Genomic DNA, 16,006 nt, shown 5'->3' with positions numbered 1-16,006 from the left:
TTTGAATAGTTTTTTATAATTTTCAAATAACAGACGAGTAATTTAAAAAACCTATTTTATACGTATACACCTCGTAATATGCATTTGTGACAAGATTAACAAAATTAAACCCCTAGTAGAAATAATTAATCACCCTTATGACGGTTTACATTGATCCATAACCATGGCAAGGAGGAAGCTAATTGAAGCAGCACCACTGAAACATTAAATGAAGTTAGATAAACATACCAAACTTACCATATCCATGTACACCTTTCCTCAAAAGGTCACTTTCCCCAATATAGGTGCAGTATTATTTGAATCAAGACGTTTAGATGATTTTGGACTCCGTTGATATCAAAACATTTTTTTGGGGTCTAGATACATTGATTGGGGCCTCAAATGCAGGTCTCTCTCCAGCGATTGAACCAAAAGCAAAATACTGCCATCAAGAAAATTAATGCTAATAATAATTCAATAATGAACACGGGGCAAATATCATTTATTTGCAACTAAGATATAATTACATGAAAAATAACTGAATTTAAGTTCAAATGTAAAATTATCACAAAATTAAAACTGACAAAAACTCACAGGAGGAAACTTAAGCCAGAAAGAGAGGAAAAAGCAGAATGAAATCAAATAAGCTCCGATTTCAACGCCATTACCTGCAGTTCCTTCCACTTCGCTCTAATTACAGGAGGTAACCTAGTACCAACAAGAAATGATTATTGGAATATTGATGAAAAACTGCAATAGTGACGAACTAAAATGGCAATAATTTGAGAAATGATGAACGTGTGACAGATTCATTAAGTGTAAATAGAACGTGATGCGAACCTGCTATTTACTGTAGGAAGAGATCCCTCCGACTTACAGTATGATTAACTCCTTTGAACACATGCTCTGATTCAGGTAATTTTAGCACGAATATACATCCTCCGCTGGTCTTCGAATCACTTCTTCTTCGTCGTAGCGGAATCATTCCCGGTTTTTTTGCCTAATCTGGAAGAGGAGCTTCCACTGTGGGCCTTCGATCTTAGTTCTTTCTCCATTGATTCATTGATAGTTTTCAGCAGCTCCTTCTTCAACTTCAGGCTTTCGGGATCCTTCTTTCCCTTCGGGGCCACCGGGCGATCTTAAAAACCACACATAATAAATTACTTTCAAGCACTAACTCGAGCGAAATGAAAGTGCCCTTTATGCTCAGGCCTCAATCACTTGCACCATCGAGCAAGCATGGATAGGGCTGATAGTTATAGTTGTTTCTGAAGAGACCATGCAAAAGGTTAACAATACTAATACTCAATAACTTACTTGCTCTCTTCTTCATCCCCTTATTCTTAACCTTCTTGATTTTTACGGACGCGGGCAATTTAGCCTTCGCCTTCAATTTTCCTTGGGGCATTCTAATATGGTATTTGAAACTTAAAGAACCAAGAATGCGAATTATTGGAAAAACAATAATATTACCACAATGTGGACGAATTTCCCAAATTTGTGCGCTACAAATCGAACCACAGCAATGGAGAAACAGTTGACAAGCGGAAAATAACTTTTCTAGATAAAAACAGACTAGAGTTGACTCACTCACAAAGTCGACAAGCATTTTGTGACGTCACCAATTTTAATGTATCCTCAATAGAGTTGATGACTGTATTTATGTTTGGAATTACGAAGGAAAATGCTTAGTGACCTCATTGTTAACGCAGCAGAGTAATAATACATCAGAATGTTGTTTCCGCAATTTTTTATGTCCACTTTTATCTAATGGAACGAGAAACCACCCTGGTTCATGGTACTAATATATCAGGTAGGTCGTTGCGCATCTCGTCACATATCGATACTCGTGAGTTTCGATTGTGTGACGTAGTGTGGAGAGCAAAGTGGCCGTCGGTGGCCGTGATGAGAGCGTTGCGATTCTTGAATCGAAATGTCTTTATGTTCTGTGCTTGGATGCAACAACAGCCGCAGAAATGGAAAATTCAAGTTTTTTCGTTTTCCTAGAGATAACAACATGAGGATGAAGTGGGTAAATGCATGCCGGCGAAAGGACAGCTTTAATTTAAATACGGGTAAGTAAGAGTGGAGAGTCCTTGTTTTTAATGCATTTTTTTAGTTTTGAGTATTTGGTTGATATCCTCGATTGTTACCGCTGAAACGGACGTGTATGAGGTCGAAAATTGTTTTTGAAAAGCACGGGCATTAATGGAAAAGTGTCCTTCTTAACCGACAATTGCCAATTACTATTCACGCGATAATAGGTGGTATCGTAGGTAATAATAGGTAATCGTTGTTCTCTCTTTTACGACCCGTTTATTAAGTATTATATCTTTGAATTAGTTGTTAAATACAATTCGAAGTGAGGCATTGTGGATAGACGTTAACAGTTTGGAAATTTGGGCAAAAATGAAAAAATATATAATGTATAATTTAAGCCCTTCAAAGTTTTTCATGTGTGAACGTCAGAGCCTGAAAACTTTTGCCCAGAAATTGTCATGTTTTACTAAAGCAACATTTAGTAATGAAGTTCTTTCGTTAATATCACGGGAGTTATTTGTATTCCAAAATAGATGTAACGTAGACCTCTCATTTTGCAATACGATGATAGGAAGCCTTGCATGGTGAACTACCCCGGCAAATAATGAATATCTTAACTTCTGATGACTGCGATAGAAAGCATTTCTTTTGAACATCCTTCGTTACTTTTTAAAGTAATGTATATTCATATTGTTTTATTTTAAAAAATTACCTTTTCAGCTCTCCTCGGTTCATTTTGACGAGACTTCATTCTTCATAAGCCTTCAGCAAACTCTGCTAGGCCATTCGCCAAAGAATAGTAGAAAGCTGAGGGATGATGCTACACCGACCCTTTTGTTACCTTTCTCATCTGAGGAAAAAGGTATGTCTACATCAAGAAGGGAAAGGCATACCAACAGGGCCAAAAGAAAGCTGGTGGATTCTTTGTTGTTTGCAGACATCCCACAGGAGCAATTAATGTTTTTCCGCATGTACTGTTTATTTTTTGGGGTCCTGATTCATTCCTATCCGAGCAATGTAAATATTATCCTTATTTAGCATTTCTGCATTTGAGGTTATAAAGATTTTTCCTGCTGAAGATTTTTTTGCCTGATTTAATGTTTAGTTCACTGTGGTTGATTCAAATGAATGTCAAAATCTATGAATTGCTTCTCAACAAGAAGGATTCTACTGTATTTGTAAATTGTTTTCATTTGAATAATCTTGTAAATTTTGTTTCAAATATTTGTGTGCAGTGAATAAAATATCAAAACTGTCGATCCTGTATTATTGTATTTTTGAACTCCTGAGTACAGTGGCGTAACTAGGAATATGCTTATGGAATACACTAGGATTATGCTCAATAAGGATGAGGGAGCTTTAGGGGGGGGGGGGGGTTACTGGGGGCTACCTTCCCAGGAAACGGTGATTTCAGGAAAATGTTTGAAAAATTACATGCCTGAAAATGCATTTTACATCATTTTGGTACTTAAAATTTAACTTTTAGCAGATGCAGTTATAATATATCAAATCCAGACATGATTTTCAAATAATTTTTTAATTTCTTTGAGGCTTTGGGGGGGGGGGGGGATATATCCCCTCATCCCCCAGTTACGCCATCCATAGTTACGCCACTGCCTGAGTGTAACCTACATTATTACCTCTATTTATTATATCAGGTGTAAGGTCTCTAAATAGGCTGACTTTCCCAAGTGACTTATAGAAATTTAAAACATCATTTCCTCCCCATATATCATGATAATGAGATATTTCAGATGAGCAGAGTACAGGATTGTGAAAATTAAGGTAAGTGCCCCAAACAGTGAATGAATATAAGTAGCAAATACTTGGGTGGGTTTGATAAGGAAGATGCTGCTTCGATCATAGGTGGATTCAGGGAGGTATGGGGGCACGTCCCCCTGCAGATGCTTAAAAGCCATGGTTGCTCAAGTTTTAGGTAAGATTTAAGCATGGAACAGGTGAATGAAATCAACATTTATGGAAACTGTAACAGCTCCTTATTGGTTTTTCAAATTATTTGCTTGAAAAAATATTATTTTCCTCAAAGACATTTGCGATTTTTGCTTTTATTGGGGGCGTCGCTGGGTACGCACATGTCTCGAAATAGGAAGCTTCTCTGAGATGATTCCGTACGAGTTGGTATATCTTTTGTTCTTTCCAGCTTCATTTCACCCAAACCGCCACAGGGTTTTTAGTATTTATGCGAAACGTCATGACTTAAGGTCGTATTGAACGGGGGACGTAATTGCGCAGGTTGGAACTGTAATTTCTTATTATGGCATGCAATTGCTTAAATGCACTAAGCATTCTCGAATTAGTTCTAAAGGCCTGGTTACACGATATATTAACACGTACGGGTTAATATCTAAATGTATGAACGCGTGAATGAACACGAAAATGTACCGTGCAACCACCCAACTTGTGCGAATGTATGAACGGAAAATAGAACCTGTTCTAATTTGGTTCATGCATTCGTACATGTTCCGTTCCGGTCCACCAAAATCATTCACGCAAACGTACATTAACTTGTACGTGTATGTACCGTGTAACCAGGCCTTAAAATTCACCGCTTTAAACAACACAATTTTGACTGCAACTTCGTATACACGTCAGATAATGCGATTACTTGCCCCGTGTAAATGGCTTTTCAAGATTCTCTCAGGTTAACTTTGCTCGCGAGAGAGAAAGGTTTGCCAAGCAAATCTCGAATGCGGAGCGAAAGTAGTCTTCGTAATCTTGAGTTACTTTCAAATGCTCCGCCACTAACTGCTCTCCACGTGACGTCATGCGCAGAACGGTCTCATTTTCGTCCTCGGGAACGACCTACCTGATATATTAGTATCATGCCCTGGTTCATCCATGTAGCCACTTCTTACCACGAGTGAAGTGCTCTCAAAAAAATAAACAGGATTTATATTAGCTTTGCTAACACACCCTTGAAGAATAAATTTCACCTTATTAAATTAGTAAGTGTCTTCATTTAATGGACGGTTTCTCCTCCGCAAAACGATTCAAGCTGGCACAGCGTACCAGCTGAACCATCGCACAGTGGGCGGAAATCGGAAAAAGCCGGACAAAATTACAAAATGGCTTTGTTTGAGTTATAAACTTGAAACTTTGCAATTATACTCAAAAATGATTGAAATTTATGGATATGTACTTCATTTGACATGGATCCCACCCGTTACTGAGATACAGAGGCTCAAACGAGAACAAATTTCCATAAAAACGCCCGTCTTCAATTTTCTCTGAAAATCTTCCAAAGTAAGTAGATGGTGAAGTTATGGGTGGATTCTTGCGGAATAAAAAAACACATAATCTGTTGGCATAGGGTTTTTTCTTTAATTTTCCGTAATCATAAAGAATATCATCGATAAATTGTTACCTTGCAGTTAGAAAATGGCGGACACTATTTTTCGACAAAGTTTTACATTTAGGTAGAGTTTCAATTTAGGTTTTCGGCAAAGTCACGCGGAGTAACTTATATGAGAGCATTCTTTAAAGATTTCTTGAGGTGCTTATGCAGTTATCTTTGAAATAAGTTTGCGTCGCCGGAAATAACATCGATTTTTCGATCGCGCGGCAGGGTTCTTCTCCGCGCGTCGGGAGTTGGATTTGCCGCGACGCGGTATGGTTGCTGAAGCTTTATGGATTTTAACGCTCAGCATTCACCGTTTTTATGTTTTGCTTCATGACACCGATTCTCCAATGGTCTATGGTGAAGACGTTGGAGGTTTTTCAGCCGAGGTAAGTGCACGTTTCATTGAAGTTCATTTCGTTTTCTTTGGATATGATCGAAGACCATGCTTCTATTAAAAGCGTTCAAATCTCGAAAAAGTGAGTTGTTTTCCTGGGACTCATACAAAGACCTACCAGAAAGACACCAACTGAGACTCTTATACCTTCTTTACTCTCCTATCCCTGACCCCCAGGATTCTACTGCGAAAACGGTCTTATTATGACACCGCGGAGCGGAGCCTTTGACCGTCTTAACGGGGTATTTCCACGGGAACTTCTAGGTTTTAAAAATGTGTATCATACCATCAGTTCTACTTTGACTTATAGATTACTCGTGTCTGTTGCACATTTACCACACGTTCTTCCCCGTGTACTCATTAGGACATTGGATAACCATGGGTTCTACAAATTATTTGTTTATTTTTCAATTGTACTAAGGCTCCTTCCGCCATGCATACGAAAATGCCTCCTCATTTTATTACACGACTTGATATCTATAAAATAATATTTAAATTGGTGAAAAAATCATTCATTCAGACATAAAATATTCTGCATTATTTATCGCGGGGGCTGAATTTAAGACAAGACCCTGATGCTCTAAAATTTCTCAATGACTTCCTCACTATACTTCCTTCCTTACAATAGGGAAATTGCATACTTTTTATAAACAGTATGCTGATATACTACAGTAAACACTTAGTACCGCAATATACTTTTTTCCGCTTAAAATTCAGTTTATACCCTAGAAAATGACTCCCAAAAGTCGCCCGAGTTTCGCGGGCTAAAAAATACCGCCCCCACTAATCTTTGGCTGTGACGTCATAGTTCAGTACGAGTCCAAGATCCAAGCCCAGTAACTGCACGTTTGGAAGAGCCGCGTTGCGTTTAAAGGAGAACATGGGTGAAATAAGGAAAAATTACAAGTGGTGCATTGTTCCTCTGTGCAATAACACCCCAGAAAAAATTTTCGTCTGCATTCCCACGGAGGAAATTAGAAGAAAAGCCGTCTGTCGGGATGAGCGTTACGGAAAAATAAGAGTATAATAAACGGAATGATAAACCCGTGTGCTATGTGAGCGAAGATAACTTTAATATAAATAATATTTCCATATTTCATTGACTGAATAACTTGAAACTGAGATTTTTCGATAATTCGGCCGCCGTAGAATAAAAACTCAACTTCCGAACAAAAATCGAGATAGGTGTTTCTCGATGGTTACGATCGTTACGATGGACTCAAATTATTAAGGCACTTGTTCAATTTTAGTTACGGAAGGACAGAAAATTCCATGATGTTTAAAATCAAGGGAGGAAATATGAAAATATAGAGCAACGTTGATCCTCATGCATTCGAGTGCCAGCCAAGAAGACAGCGTTTTCTTCTACTCTCGGCGTCAAAATGATGTGCCGCTGTACTTTGCAAATTTATATCCTGGCTTCACTGCATGGTATAATAATGAACTATTCGTCATTCTAAAGGAAATTTTATCCTAAATTCTGATTTATTTTATTACAAAAAATTTCAAAAATGTAGACACGGCCAGTGCAATAAATGACTCCGCGCACCGAAAAATTAGCCGTTTTGTCAACTTCATGAACTTTGCAACCCAACGTAGGGAAAACTACTACGTCTACAGTATTCATCTTCCACATTAATTTACACTCATCAGTGCGGATTAATAAAATGACTTTTGGGTATTTTTAGAACTTATATTTTGTAATAAATTAATGAAAATATTTAAACATTATCTTGTCCCATATAGTTTATCCCGAAAGATTAAGGAAGTTGTAGATGGAAAAAGAATGGAATCCAGAGGTGGTCACAAAAAATGAATCGCAGCATTCTTTGATTTTATTCTACGCCGTTGCTGTTGCCCAAAGAATGCGCAGTTCTGTGTTGCTCTTTCCCCAGTTAAAACCAAATAAAAATTGGATTGGGATGATATTTTCACCACGGGTTCCAGTGATAGTGAGAGTGCAGGTGATCATGATCATCGTCGAAGATCATCCCTCTAGGATTTCCGATTCGGAATTTTTAAGTGACAACCGATTGCAATGACAATGAGCTCGCCTTTAGAGTTTCAGATATATCGTGAGAAAAGCTCCCAAAATGTACCCAGACGGCACAGGAAGTTTTCGTACCTAAATACGAGGGTGGACAATCAAGATACAAAAATCGCGCTTAGGAAGTTACTTAGAAGGTTTTGTTTCTTTATTTCCTTTAATGACGAAAAAAGATGCAAGAGGACTGGCAAATTCATATGCATCGATAAAATTGTATCTCATCGATAAAACTGTATTCGGTCTGGGACTATTTTCTTTCGCGGGTGGTGTCATCTGGTGCCATCGTGCCCTATCCTCCTAGTAAGATCACATGCCTTCACAAGCCGTTGGAGATCGCGTCGTTTACGTCACGTCTCACTACATTTCAGGGATTTTTGTGGTTAAGTTAGTGAAGAATAGAGTGTCTGGTAATGGTGAAGTTTCCCTTATTCTTTAATTTCATTCACTGGGCTTCAGAAACGTGTTTGTGAGATATTTTTGTTAGAAATGCCTTTCGTGTGTGTATTGTCGGGATGTAATGGAAACTCCGGGACATATGGTTCAAGTTTTTAGCTCTCCAAAAGATCCTGAGTTGAAGAAGAAGTGCATTTGTGCGATAAGAAGAAAACATTTCACCCCTACGAAAAACTGTGAGGTATGTACTCTTTCTCGCTGTAATTATTTGGATGTAATTTTAAGTCAGAAGTGGCTTCGGGATGTTGATGCATCAACATCCCGAACTATTCAGTACTAAAAATGGTGATTCAAAATATTGTAGCAGCAATTCTTTTGAAAATTCTTGCATTTTAGTTGTCTTTTTTGTATTAATTCATTCGGTAAACGTGTGGTTAAAGGAGAAACTAGGAATAAGCTGCCAAGTTTATAGGATCGAATATTGCTTCTTAGCTTGCCCTATGGTGTATTACACGTCGGCTTTCATCATTTCAAATTATCTTATGCTATAGTTTAAAACAATAAAAATATCAGGCATACAAATATTTACTATATTTACGAGCCTAGTAATTTGATTTCTCATGCAGAAATACGAAAAATTGGAAATGATTTGACCTAATAAGTTACATGGTATTTTATTATTTATTAATTTTAGGTGTGTGAGCTTCACATTGCTCCATTGTGATATCAGAAAGTAATCTGTGGCCTTGGACGAGAAGACGAGGAGAAAATTCTTGCTGAATGGAAGGTGCCCAGATTGGAGGAAGGTACCATTGCTTCACTGTTACCTGTCGCCAAGAAGACAGACATTGTGGCAGAAGTGACATATTTGTGGATGTGGATTTGATTTGTGCAAGTTGGTGCAGTGATAGTGGACGTTCATCGGAGAAAGTATTGACGATAGTTTGTATGTATCGACCAGTCCTCTTTTAAATAATTTTCTATTCGAAAGAGAATAAGAGTAATTGTTTCGCTAAATTAGATGTGGGATAGAAGAGAAAATTGGAAATATTATTGTGGTTGACAATAGAAAATACATAATATATGTATTGTATTTCTGTGGGTTTTTTCTTTCCTGCCTCTTTAAAATTTCTTGCGGTGGTGACTTCATGCAAAGTAAGTATAAAATCGGAGGTGTGATCTAAGAGATAACATGTTTTATTTTACAAGTGTTTATGCTGGTGATTTGGCAGTACTTTCATATTTTTAATAGGTTGATACATTTACTGCAGTTACCTAGGGACTTTTACTCATACCAAATAATTTTTCAAATACTTTAGCGCCTGATATGGGTAAGTTTTAGTAGCTGAGACTGAACTATACGTTAATTTTTGCTTGCATTTTGATGAATTCGATCATACTAATAGCAGATGTGTCAGCAATCCTGTTTCATCGGCAATTTTTATTTAAAAATCTTATTTCGTCAGGCTTTAGGGTAAGCTTTTTAATGCTCGTGGGCTATGTGATGTCTTATTTTATGTCAAAATTAATAAGAATTTACTCTCATTAACATCTCAAGGTTTCCAAGTAAGTACGAGCCACTTAACAATGCTGGATGCTGGTGGTGCGTGAATTAGCCGTGAGAATCTCATTTTTCGCAGAGTTATTTAAGTGGCCGAGTAAGTTTTGTAAGTTCTCAATGGGTAAATAATACTATATCATGAATTCTAATTACCATGAAAAACTCACAACCGACAAAAACTTTGTCGGTCGTGAGTCTTTCATGGTAATTAGAATTCATGATATGGTGTTATTTACCTATTGAGAACTTACAATTCATTCGTATCAAGGTTCTCGCTACGGTCGGTAGTTATCGATTGTGTTGCGTTCGATACATTTTTCGATCGTGCGAGTTACGATATAACTAATTTCGACCTAATCGATTGAGATTAGCCTGAGTGCCGTGTTCCTGCGCGCTATGTATCCAATCGTAAGTGCTTAGTAGCGGACATTCACATGCTGCGTACGCGCTTCGTCGACAGGCCGCGAATGGTATGTATCCATTGACGAAAAGCGACGGAGCGGCACAGTATCCCCTTAGTCAATGGGTACTATGTACATACGAATTAGATACGGAGGGTTCTGTGCCGTCTGGGTATTAGACTCTGTTTGGAAAACATTCACATTTTAATGCTAAATTAGGAAGTATTTACATTTTACAAAAGTAACTTAATTATTAACACCTAAAGACGTTGTGTTTATTATATTGATCGAAGAGCGATTGACCGATTCTTTCTGCAGAATAGGAAGTGGCTTCGGGGTTTTGAGTCACAAGATGGTAGATTGTGTTGGAAGTTCGTCTATATTATCGCTACTAAATTGAAACAGCCAGCCTGAATAGTCTGGCTTCCTCAGAGCTTCCTGTCGCCCTCCAGGCAAGGTATTTTTAAGTTGAAAGTATCATCGACAGCTTCGAGGTGGAAATAAGTTCACCATAAGAGTCTACCGGACTGCCAAAAGAATACACATTTCACATGAGTATACGCTTTCGCCAATATTATACGCAAGTCTCACTTTGTTATGAACTATAAAACATTACAGATGCACATCAGCTACCTTTCCATTTCTCGGCATCGACTTTCCGAGCCGACGAAGTCTACAGTGTCACTAAAATACCCTGTTATCATGATGGAATCAGTAACAGGAAGCTTGCTAGGATCAGCCTAAGAATAACCATATTCCTTCATCTTTACGCAATCTATCGCTTTCAATGAAGAAAAAATAGATCAAATAATATCCCTGAAGTCACAATGAACAACTGCGATACGTCTGCACTTCAATAAATGAATCATAACCACGCCGTCGCATGTATAAGTATGCAACCTCTACTATGCCCGTGCCGCCGTCTCTCCTCGTACTGAACTATGACGTCACTTTTCTATCAGCCAATCATCGGGCGTTTTCGCTTCTCACTTGCTTTTGAAAATTCTCGTGAACTTTGATGCATTAAATATCGTAAATCACGTCATAAAATAATAAAAAAACTTTCACCGAGGTATGCAAACATATATTTTTATATAATTTTGGGGCTATTGATTATATCTGAAATATATGCAAGTTCCCTATACTCATCTTATGGCCATACCTCAGAGAGTTCTCGAAACAATGAACGATTTTTGTTTCGATACAAAAATTGACTCGTTGAATCCATAAAATTTCCAGAATTTGTTATGCATCACTTTGCCGACACTTCAACGACAGCCGGTTGTTAGTGTATTTTTGTATAGATCTATTCCTCTCAAATTGATTGATTAAATAAAATTCCCCCTTCAGCTTTATGCTACAAAATTCATATAATATTTGCCAAACACTACCTGGAGGCCAAAAATACATTTCGCGCCTCATACGTTAGATCACTTAGAAGAAAAATTCAAACTTTAGAACTACTACTACTGCTGAACTTGCTCTCATCTACTCACTTTGGAAGATTTTCAGAGAAAATTGAAGACGGGCGTTTTTATGGAAATTTGTTCTCGTTTGAGTCTCTGTATCTCAGTTACGGGTGGGATCTATGTCAAATGAAGTACATATCCATAAATTTCAATGATTTTTGAGTATAATTGCAAAGTTTCAAGTTTATAACTCAAACAAAGCCATTTTGTAATTTTGTCCGGCTTTTTCCGATTTCCGCCCACTGTGCATCGTGCCACTTGAAACAAAGCAACCATCAATTTAAAAAAATCGAATCACTGAAAAATCAAATGCCTGAAAATACATTTTTACATCATTTTGGCACTAAATATTTAATTTTAAACAGATTTTGTTATTACATGTCAAAACTAGACAATAGCTATATATAATTTTTTATTCCTTTGAGGCTTTTGGGGGGATCTATCCCCTAATCCCCTCATATTTACGCCACTGGTTTAGACTGTGCAACACAGTGGCGCAGCGAGGAGGGTTTTTGGAGGGTATACCCCCCCCTCCCCAGGGCTCAGAGAAATTTTAAGGTTTATGTTTAGAATGTGACAGCAGCAGCGGCAGTAACATGGTTTATGCAGTCTACAAATAATTAATCATCATACCGTTGTTAAAAAAGGTTTTTCCTTTTGTTTAAATAGTAAAACAAAAATTAAATAACAAGGAACAAAATATTGAAAAATTCATGAATTTTCAAAAGATTTCTTTGGAAGATGAAGATTTTGCGGTAATGAAAAGCGTTATAATATTATTAAAACCCTCTACATAGTACCCTGATTTTCAGAACTTTTCTCCCTGATCCCTTGGTATTGGACTTCCCCCTTTCCTACAGCAAAATTCCTTCTACGCCACTGATGGAAACCGCTGTCCATTTGTTATTGTAACACAGCGGCGCACAGTGGGCTGAAATCGAAAAAAGCTGGACAAAAGTCCAAAATGACGTTTTTGGAGATAGAGACTTCAAACTTGGCGTAAATACTTATAAATGAGTATTTACTATAGATGTATGTGCCTTTTTACATCACTACGACCCGTTACCGAGATATAGTGGCCCAAACATGACCAACTTTTTAAAAACGCGCGATCTCGTTTTTCTTCAGAAACCTTTGAATTTAATCAGGTGGTGTTGCGTTGGCATGATTTTTATGGAATAAAAAACGCAATATTCCTTTGACCTGATACTTTGCCTATACTTCCTATGAATTTTGAAGATTTTGGTTCTCATTTGACTGGTTTTACAACGCAAAATGGCGGACCCGTTTTTCACGTGAAATTTGACGTAAAGTAGACATTATATTTCGTTCACGAAATATATAACTCGGGAAATTCACATCACGGTGTAAAGTAGAGATTTATTAAGAATACTAAGCAGAAATCTTGGAAAAAAGTTTGCGACGAAGGAAATGAGAGCGATTTTTCGATCGCGAGTCAAGACTGAGCTACACGCCGCGGGACCCTGAGGCTCGGTAACAGAGGTCGATGTTTCAAGTTTTTTGAAAGTTCATTCTTGAAAACCGTCATTATAAGCACAGAACCTAGTCAGTAATGATGTAAAGCACTATACTGATGACATTAACAAGGATTATGGATCGACCGAATTGACCATTTAACGCGTTACTCGAGTGAAATGCTAGGGATTGGATATTTGTGGGAACCAACGTATAAGAAATATGCTTCGGGTATTGAAGTGGAGTTAAGAGATTAAGTTGGCATACTAAAGAGAGAGAAAAACAAACTGTTTCCGCGAAAGGCAACTACAGATACCCTTTTCCATGCATTAGTAATCAAAGACAATGTAAAACTCCTATCTACTCGTATAGAAACTAAGTCCCTGTGACGCCACGAGGAGGGGAATCGCATTGGCGCCAATCTGGCCTTTTTCAAATGAGGTTAAAATTGACCGTTGCCATTCGTCTAAACTGGGATTTCTGAAACCAAATAACTTGTATATTATGAATACACTAATGGTGGGTAACGAATCGCATTCAATGCCTTTCGTTTTCTTTGATGAAGGAAACTACCCTATTCTTGGCGCGCCATGGTTCATGGCGAACATGAACATTAGAAAGGACCTAAAATTAACTCCACTTCTCTGCATTTCAAAATCTTTGCTCCCACGATCTTTAAAATCTTTCCAGTCCACAAAAAATTAATTGCTGACTTCCCTTTGGGATTATACTCCATTACCCTAACAATTCATGAGAACCTACATTTGTAGTATGCTCCCATATGGAAGCGAGGCATGGACAATGACAGCAGCGGAGAAAGCAAGGTTGAAGGCCTTTGAAATGTGGTGCTACAGAAGAATGATGAGGATCAAATTGATCGACCGAGTTAGTAATGAGTAGAGCTCCTCGATTTTCGCGAACGCGAAATTTCGCAATTTTTGGCATATTTTAAGTATTTACGCGAATAGGGTGGTTTCCTATTATTTTTTATTGCCTAAATCGAAAGATTATTACTCCTGGAGTACGTATTTCACGCTTTTAGATTTTTAAATGACGATATCTATTTTTCGCGATTAAATTAAAAGTGGAAATTTTCAAGCGCGCGAAAACGCGACGGGTAAGTATGAATGCCGGGAAAACTCCCGTGTGACGTCGTTCTGGTTTTCGCTGCCGCAAGTGAGGTGACCTTGGGGCGAGGCTCTGAGCACTGATACGACGCAGGATGCTAGCAGGTAGCAGAGTACCCTGCTGGCTGGTAGCGCTTGGCTTAAATAAGGATTATTAATACCTTATCAAACGAGGAAAATTTTCCGACCTTAGCCAGTTTTAATATAGGTGATTATTAAGACATGTTTCCCTGAGCTCTGTTCCTCATGCATGCATTAGTAATCTCAGACGATGTAAAAGTCCTATCTACTTATATAGAAACTAGGTCCCTGTGACGTCACGTGGAGTGGCATCGCATGGGCGCCAATCCGGCCTTTTTCAAATGAGTATAAAATTGACCCTTGCCATTTGTCTAAACCTGTATTTCTAAAACCAAATAATTTGTATATTGTGAATACAGTAATTATGGGTAACGAATCGCAATCAATGCCTTTCGTTTTCTTTGATGAAGGAAACTACCCTATTTGAATGTTTTTTACTTTTACTGTGATGTCTCCACGATTTTGAAAGGATTTTTGATCATTTGGCTACTTTTTAAATTTGAAACAACGAAAAAGCGCTTCTGTTTTTTAAAACAAATCCTCGAATAAAGTTGAAGCCGCGAGTTTAAACTACAGGCTCTCGACGCCGCCGCATTTCCTCATCCCAAAAACTCTCATTTGAAGCGTTATCATCGACATCGTTTCGCCGCCATTATGTTTTTTTTCCAACCAACTAGACATTGCCTGTTCCGATAAGTCATGAAGAAGATCTCCCAAAGCGGCCGATAGTACGTTGAAGACACAGGTGCATTCAGTAGGAGTGACCGCTAGTCCCCGATGCTCATTGGAGCCGGCCGCTACGCGAACCTCCCTGACTGCGTGAACGCTTAAGTAGGGCACCCAAGTTTTGGCTTTTATACCTCATAGTAACACGTCCCTAGCATAAAGGATTAATTCATCAGCAACGATTGCTAGGGCAAGATTCGGCCTCAAAGAATGATCCGAAAAATAACTCGTAGCGAATGCGTTGAGGGCCGTGGCTACTACTCTTGCGCTCTGGGAGCCCCCAACCCCCGACTTCGTGCGAGGAAGGTGGTATGGTGGCATATTTGGAATCAAATGCACACGTGCTGCGATAATGTCAACTAAAATCGAGTATGTTAATTCGTTATCAAAACGATCTTTTCAAGATGGTCGCCGTGCGCATCAATTTTCGAAGCTCCTTTTCCGGCAGTCTTCCGTTGCGTCCAAAATTCGTTTGCGGGAAATGTCTAGATTTTTGTTAACGATTAGTGGTTGATACGTGGGTTAAAAGTAAAAGTCATATCTCTAAGTGTGATTTTTTTCCGTTGGAATGCCGAAATTCGTTAACGTGTTTACGAGTAAGCTGGCGAAGGATTTTATGTTTTTGACAGACAAAACCAATTTGTAAAATACAAATTCTGTAATCCAAGAATTAATTGAATCATGAAGATTCCTGACAGAAGCACCTAGTCATAGTTCTTTGCAAAAGCAAGGAGTCCTATGAAGTTGGACCATCGGGTCGACAGGTTTCACTGACAAACTCTTAAGGTAAATCAAAGACAACCAAGCTAGATAAAGAACAGTTCAACTATGATTTAACAGAAGCATTTATAAAGGCTGTTATACTACTCGAAAAAATAGAAAATCTTGCTCTAAGAGGTTTCCTCAATAATGCCCTGGTTCGTATTTCTTAGGATTTAGAAGAGGCTGCAA

The 16,006-nt window shown here is 38.1% G+C and overlaps 1 long non-coding RNA gene across 1 annotated transcript; it reads right to left on the bottom strand.

Annotated features, from left to right (window-relative positions):
* Positions 1-464: 464 nt before the first annotated feature.
* LOC124171434 lies at positions 465-1,728 on the bottom strand. The gene is made up of 2 exons (XR_006867716.1): positions 1,297-1,728; positions 465-1,117 (listed from the first exon to the last, which is right to left on the bottom strand). It is a non-coding gene; the product is annotated as an uncharacterized LOC124171434 (long non-coding RNA).
* Positions 1,729-16,006: the final 14,278 nt, after the last annotated feature.

This window comes from Ischnura elegans, chromosome X (assembly GCF_921293095.1).
Source record: "Ischnura elegans chromosome X, ioIscEleg1.1, whole genome shotgun sequence".
In the NCBI taxonomy this organism is placed as follows: Eukaryota; Metazoa; Arthropoda; class Insecta; order Odonata; family Coenagrionidae; genus Ischnura; species Ischnura elegans.
This window is presented reverse-complemented; position numbering and strand designations above follow the sequence as displayed.